The 7,234-nt window shown below is 40.6% G+C and overlaps 1 pseudogene; it reads left to right on the forward strand.

Annotated features, from left to right (window-relative positions):
* Window positions 1-1,294: 1,294 nt before the first annotated feature.
* On the forward strand, window positions 1,295-2,915 carry LOC125468646 (annotated as a pseudogene).
* The last annotated feature ends 4,319 nt before the right edge of the window (window positions 2,916-7,234 follow it).

The following is a 7,234-nucleotide window of genomic DNA, read 5'->3' on the forward strand; positions in this document are numbered from 1 at the left end:
TTACTATGATTGCATGAAACTTATGCCAAGAATTCGTTTAATGCGATTGTTTATAAGCAACCTCCACTACTTGTGAATATAAGTTCGTAACTATTAGGTGAAACTCACTTATATTCTAGCGTCATATTCATGCATGAAAATTAAGCGTGCACTCTCAATAAACATACATAAATAAGTTATCAATCAAACAGTTAAACAAATTGAATCCACAACTTATGAAACGCAATTAGAAGTAATCAAATCAAAATGCAAGCATAAACATATATTTCGAATCCCCCCTAGCCAAGGGGGGTTTAGTTCCTCATACGTACAAAACAAAGAGAATTGAAATTAAACATTGAATTCAAAGGAAAAGAAACACCTAAACATTCCAACAACTCAAACTTGAATTGTATGAACGTTTAGGCCCGCTTCTCTTCCTCTTTGTTGTAGCACAAGGTCTAAGGTGAGTTTTGGGGATTATGGATGATGTAGAATGGAGTGGGGTGGTAGGATAGGGAGTGGTGAATGGCTGAATTTTTGGTGGTGTTTGGATTAATAGGGAAGTCACGGCACAAGTTGGTGTATATGGATGATTTTCTGAAATGGAAGAGTGTATGAATGTTGTGTGAAGTGTGTATGGTTTTTATAGGGAGATGAATGGATGGGAGAGGGAACATGACAGCTAGGTTAAGTGAATGCATGTGCAAAGCTGGAAATGGGATGCTGGAAAGTGGAGGGGGAGCCACGACATGGGTGTTTTTGATTGATTATGGAGATGCATGTGGATTAAAGGAATGCATGTGCAATGACAGCTAGGTTAAATAATTAAAGGGTGCATGTGGGTTGGAAATGCATGTGGAATGGCTGTTTTATTTGTTGGGAAAGCATGTGATTAAAGAGTGGGAGTGCATGTGATTAAAGAGTGGAATGCTAGGTTGGAAATGCATGTGGCTGCAATGAAGGAAAGCTGGAATGGTGTGTGGAATTATGATGGGAGGCCACGGCATAGAATGTGTTTGGTTGCATGTGGCTGAAATTGGAAGGGGGAAGGTATGGTTATGATAAGTGATAAGTGAATGGTTATGATAAGTGATAAGTGAATGGTTATGATAAGTGATAAGTGTATGGTTATGATAAGTGATAAGTGAATGGTTTGATAAGTGATAAGTGAATGGTTTGATAAGTGATAAGTGAATGGTTTGGTCTTCAATTTCGTCCATCTACTTGGCTTTAAGCATATGCAATCCATTCCAATCTCTAATTTGCTCCAAAAGGCTCCAAAAGGCATCATTTTACATACTTTGCCCTTAGAACCTGAAAACACACAAAAGAAGCATAAAGGACTAAAATAACTAAAGAAACATACCGTAAATGCACGAGAACTAGCCATTTAAGTCGCATGAATATGCTCCTATCAACAATATCTACTAAATATCAATAACATTTAACATCTCATGAAATAGCTTATCTAAAAGTCAGGAGGAGTTAGAGCCCAAACAAACTAATTACGTACCAACACTTATGTAATATGATGGTCATTTAGTACTCTAGTTTAGTGGAATTCCTCTTCATTTGTAAATAAGAGTTCTTAGGTTCGATTCTCGTCAAAGGCGAATTCGAACCACATTATTGCTAGCTAGCCCACCTCTAGTGCAGATGATAGTTTGTTCATAAAAAAAAAAAATAAAATAAAAAAAAAAAAAAAAAAACAAGTAATGTGATGTGTACAAAATAATACATGAAATATACTAAAAAAACATAAAAACATTTCAGCCTAAAAAGAAAGATCCTCCACAAAGCCCCAACCAGTAGATGTTCTATACGCCATACGATTGAAGCAAAGCGTTTTATTGTGCACCATAAGATTGGAAGAATCAATCTTATACCTAATTGTTTTGACCAAAAAAAAAAAAAAATCTTCCACACACATGCACGTGCAATAAAGCTAGTTTAGTGGAATTCTTTCCTCTCTTCTATCCCAACATTTTTTTTTTTTTTTTGTTGAAGTCCAATTTTTTTCATTCAGGAAGTTTCTAGCAACTTCTGTTTCGTCTTCCTTGTGCTGCTTGGTTTCATGCCCTTTTTTAGTTTTCCCGTACCTGGAATTTTCTAGAGACGTCTTTGACTCCTTATAAATATGCCACTAACCCACTTCCTTCACCAACCAGTGAAGCAAAGTAATAACTCTCTCTACCGGCTCTAATTTTGATTCCCAGGACTTTTCTCCTCATCCAAACAAAACCGCATCAAGTTTTTTCCAAAATGTCTCTCATCCCCAACTCTCGACGAGGCAGTAGCATCTTCGACCCGTTCTACCTCAACCTTTGGGACCCTTTCAAGGATTTCCCATCCCCTTCCTCCTCATCACTCTCCGCATTTCCTGAATTTTCTCGAGAAAATTCGGCTTTTATGAACACTAGGGTCGACTGGAAGGAGACCCTGGAAGCCCACGTGTTCAAGACGGACATTCTGGGGCTGAAGAAGGATGAGGTGAAGACAACATGGTGCTTCAGATCAGCAGAGAGAGGAACATGAAGAAGGACGACAAAAACGACAAGTGGCACATAGTGGAGAAGAGCAGCGACAAGTTCTTGGGAAGGTTTCAGCTGCCGAAGAATGTAACGGTTGATCATATTAAGGCTGCCATGGAGAATGGAGTTTTGAGTGTGACCGTACAAAAGGCGGAGGTGAAGAAGCCTGACGTCAAAGCCATTGAAATTGAGGTTAATTAATAGTGAAATGTTGTCTACTTAGGAAATAACATTATGAAATGGAGTGCCAAAAAGAGGAGAAAAACTTGTGTGGGGCTTGACATGCCACTGGATGATGTTAAGTGGCACTACACGCCACTTAAATATGATTTCTTATTTTTAGTTTTATATGAAAATAAAATTAAAAACTTAAATCATTATTTCTTAAAAAACTAAAATGGTTGTAGACATCGAAATTTCAGTAAAAAAAAAAAAAATGTTCACCAATACATTAAAGTTTTGACGTGTCAAGGCATACATGGCATACGCCACGTGTTGTACAAATTGTACACATGGCGTGTGACTCAACAAAATAGGAAGAAATACCCTTGAAGGATTAAACAAGTTTTTCTTCTCATTTTGGGCAATGACAAGGCAAGTACATTTCAATCCATTAAGGATCAAAACAAGTTTTTCTTCTCATGTTGGGCAATGACAAGGCAAGCAAACTTCAATCCATTACGGATCAAGTTTTTCTCATTTGGGCAATGACAAAGCATACACATTTCAAGTTTAAAATGGTGTTAAGTGGGAAATTAGGCCATAAGTTACACCACTTCAAGTTTAAAATGGTATTAAGTGGGAAATTATGCCATAAGTTACACCACTTCAAGTTTAAAATGGTATTAAGTGGGAAATTAGGCCATAAGTTACACCACTTCAATTTCAATATTGCATTAAGTGGGAAAATTAGGCAATGGTGCTTGGAAAGGAAAAAAATATTTTGTGGTGGTGATTCATTCTCAAAGCCTATAAATAGGCTTCTCCATCAAGGTATCAAGCATCAACCAATTCACAAATACATTTCTCCACACACCAAAATCTTGAAGCCTTAGAGTTCTAAAGCTCTCAAGAAAATCCCGAAGGATCAAGAAAGCACTCTTCGTTCTTCGTCAAATCCACCAACTCAAGATCAAGCCCCAACGGCCCTTGAAGAAAGTGTTCATCGTTCATCTTTCGTTCATCCTAAGCTCAAGCCCCAACGGCCCTTGGATCAACAAACAAATCCACACATCTATTCTTCAAGATCAAGCCCAAAAGCCCTTGAAGATCCGTTCATCCATCAACTCAAGATCAAGCCCCGACGGCCCTTGAAGAAAGTCATCATCCGTTCATCCTAAGCTTAAGCCCCAACGGCCCTTTGGATCAACAACCTCAACAAATCCACACATCCAATCGTTCTTCAAGATTAAGCCCAAAAGCCCTTGAAGATCCTCTCATCCATCAACCTTCAAGATCAAGCCCAAAAGCCCTTGAAGAAATCCACACAACCATTATTCAAGATCAAGCCCCGACGGCCCTTGAAGAAAGTGTTCATCCATTCATCAACTGTTCATCCTTAGATCAAGCCCCGACGGCCCTTTGGATCAACAACTCATCCACAAACCTACACCCTACGAAGATAGAATCAGAGGACCAAATTTGAGAGAGATCGTAACCCCAAAATCATCAAACAAAATATTATTTTGTACACGTTATTCTTGTTTCTTGTTTCAAGGAAAATTCGTGTTCACAAATTTGGCACGCCCGGTGGGACATCTCTACCTCTCATCTCTATCCTCAAATCATCGAAAAAACGCAAATGGCATCAAGAAAGGATCAAGCTGTTCCTGCAATCAAAGTAAAGAACAAGAACATCATCGCCGCAAGTGGTGGTATTTCGGGCATCACAACCCGAAGTAAAGCAAGAGCTCTTTTTGCCGCGGCTTCCGCCCCTGCATTAACTCTGTCAAAGGAACAAGAGCACCTGAGGTACGAGCCTGTGATCACCCTAGCCTCGCTAAGGGCATCAAGGGGAGAAAGCCCGAGGAAATACTCAGAGTCCCTACTCTCCGACGCTGATTCGAGCGGCAGTACAACCATGCAAGTCATGACCACTGGAGCAACTTCAATCGAGGAGCAGCTAGCTCAGATGAATGAAGCAATCGCAAAGCTCACACGGACTGTGGAAGAGAAGGACTTGCAGATTGCCGCACTTGTCAGCCAACTAGATGCGCTGCCCGACGTGAAAGTCGACCCAAATGTTGGCCTATTAAAGAAAGAAGTCGACGAAGAAGAGGAGCCACCAGCGGAGAAAGTTGAAGAGAAGCCAAAGCTAGACCAAGCAACGGCATTCATGGGATCTCTCTCTATCCAGCAGCTACAGGAGTTGATCGCAAGCACTATCAAGACATAGTACGAAGGAAGCTCGCATGACTCCGTACTGTACTCAAAGCCTTACTCCAAGAAGATTGATGCTTTGAAAATGCCAAGGGGTTATCAGCCCCCAAAGTTCATGCAGTTCGATGGAAAAGGCAACCCGAAGCAACATGTCGCCCATTTCATTGAAACTTGCAACAATGCTGGGACAGAGGGAGACTACCTCGTCAAACAGTTCGTGCGTTCGCTGAAAAGTAACGCTTTTGACTGGTACACTGACCTCGAACCTGAGTCTATCAACAGTTGGGACCAGCTAGAAAGGGAATTCCTCAACCGTTTCTACAGCACTCGTCGTACTGTAAGCATGCTGGAGCTGACCAGTACGAAACAGTGGAGAGATGAACCTGTCGTCGACTACATAAATAAATGGCGCTCCTTAAGTCTGGATTGCAAAGATCGGCTTTCTGAAACCTCTGCCATCGAGATGTGCGTTCAAGGCATGCACTGGGGGTTACATTACATCCTCCAAGGCATAAAACCAAGAACATTCGAAGAGCTAGCAACTCGTTCCCACGACATGGAGCTGAGTATCGCTAATCACGGGAAAAATGAGCCGATTACTAACTTCAATAAGGATAAAGTATTCGCCCCAAATATAGACAAGACTGGGAAGAAACCCGCTAAGGAAGCTTTCACCGTCAACACTACCCCCATCAAGACCTCCTCAGCACCCATCAAGACCTCCTCAGCGCCCATCAAGATCTCCTCTAAGAAGAAAGGGAAGGAGATAAAGACAAGTGAGCCTTCTCGCACCCAAGACAGATACAAGAGCACTTTGAGAGAGTTGGAACAGAAAACGTACCCTTTTCCTGACTCTGACATGGCTGCCATGTTAGATGACTTGCTGGAAAAAAAGGTGATTGAGCTACCCGAATGCAAGCGCCCTGAAGAAATGAATCGCACAAACGATCCTAGGTACTGCAAGTATCATCGTATCGTGAGCCATCCTGTTGGCAAGTGCTTCGTTCTTAAAGAACTCATCATGAAGCTAGCACAACAAGGGCAAATTGAGCTCGACCTTGAGGACACGGCCGCAACGCATACCACTACAATTGCGTTTGGATCATTTAATCTTGTGCCTCTCCATGTTGGAAATGTGCCCTAAAACCAATCATATGATGATACTTTACGGACATTTCAAACTAATGTAGTTCATTTCAAACTAATGTAGTTTAAATGTAAATGGCAAAGATTATTGTTTGAGCCGTCTAATATAAATGTTATATGCTTAAAACGATAAGTCCAAGGAATATGTGATTGGAAGAATGCGATCTAAAGAAGTTAGATTTATGAGACCATTCTTTCGTTGACACATCCTAAACGTTCCTGATTATAGGATTGTCAATTGGGCATTGACAGTCCGTTAAGATCAGTACGTGCTATGTCTTCTCTCAGGGAGAGTGACTAGTCTCGAGTCATTGGTGTGTGTGACATCAAGACAAGTACGTAGGTGCTCAATAGAGAATGAGTTCACTGAACACGATCAACGAAGAGTTCTCATATTTATGTCACATGAGAACTCATGGTTGGGATAATGCAAATTAGTCTTTTGACCTGAGGCATCACAGTTGTCTTGTGGTTAGGTCCTTAATCTTTGATTATGTCAACGTCACTCTATCAGGGTGTCCACGGCATCGTTGGGGTTAAGCCACTTAGCCATGGAGGCAAGTGAATGCGCAACAAGGGATCTCTAACCTTCAAACTATTTGAGGGAGAATACTCTATGATATGATTTGGAATCTCTGGCCAGAGTATGAATGAGATGTTGGAATGCGTTCCAGATCACATTCAAGGTAATCATATAAGTACAAAGATTCACATTGGATAGTAGACATGAATAAACTATCAAACCAAACAATGTGGTCAAGAGTATTGTATTAGAGAAAGACCGTATTGCATTTGTAATCCTAAACTGAATAGGTTCTCCACCTCTTCTGATTAGTTTGGGTAACCATGATATGCTGCTAGGTGTCACTCATGGTTTGTGGAAGCCCTAAAAGTGTATTATCACTAACGGGAGAATTGAAAGTAAGTTTCAATTCACAATCGATTTGAAAGAGTTTGAATCGCCCACTGCCTCGCTAAAAGGAACCTAATGGATCGTACACCGTGTAAGGTAGAGTTTGAAGATTCAACGGAGATGAGTAAGAATAATTAAATGGTTTAATTATTTATGGCAAGGATTAATTAATATGATTATTAATCAAACGAATAAGTTTGTTGAAGACCTCGGGATAGTTTTGGACCTTAAGGCCCAATGGGCTTCGAACGTCAAGTCCATTGACTTAAGTTGTATGACAACT

The sequence above is a fragment of a genome, unplaced genomic scaffold (assembly GCF_019419815.1).
Source record: "Pyrus x bretschneideri cultivar Hongxiangsu unplaced genomic scaffold, Pyrus_bretschneideri_v1 Contig39, whole genome shotgun sequence".
In the NCBI taxonomy this organism is placed as follows: Eukaryota; Viridiplantae; Streptophyta; class Magnoliopsida; order Rosales; family Rosaceae; genus Pyrus; species Pyrus x bretschneideri.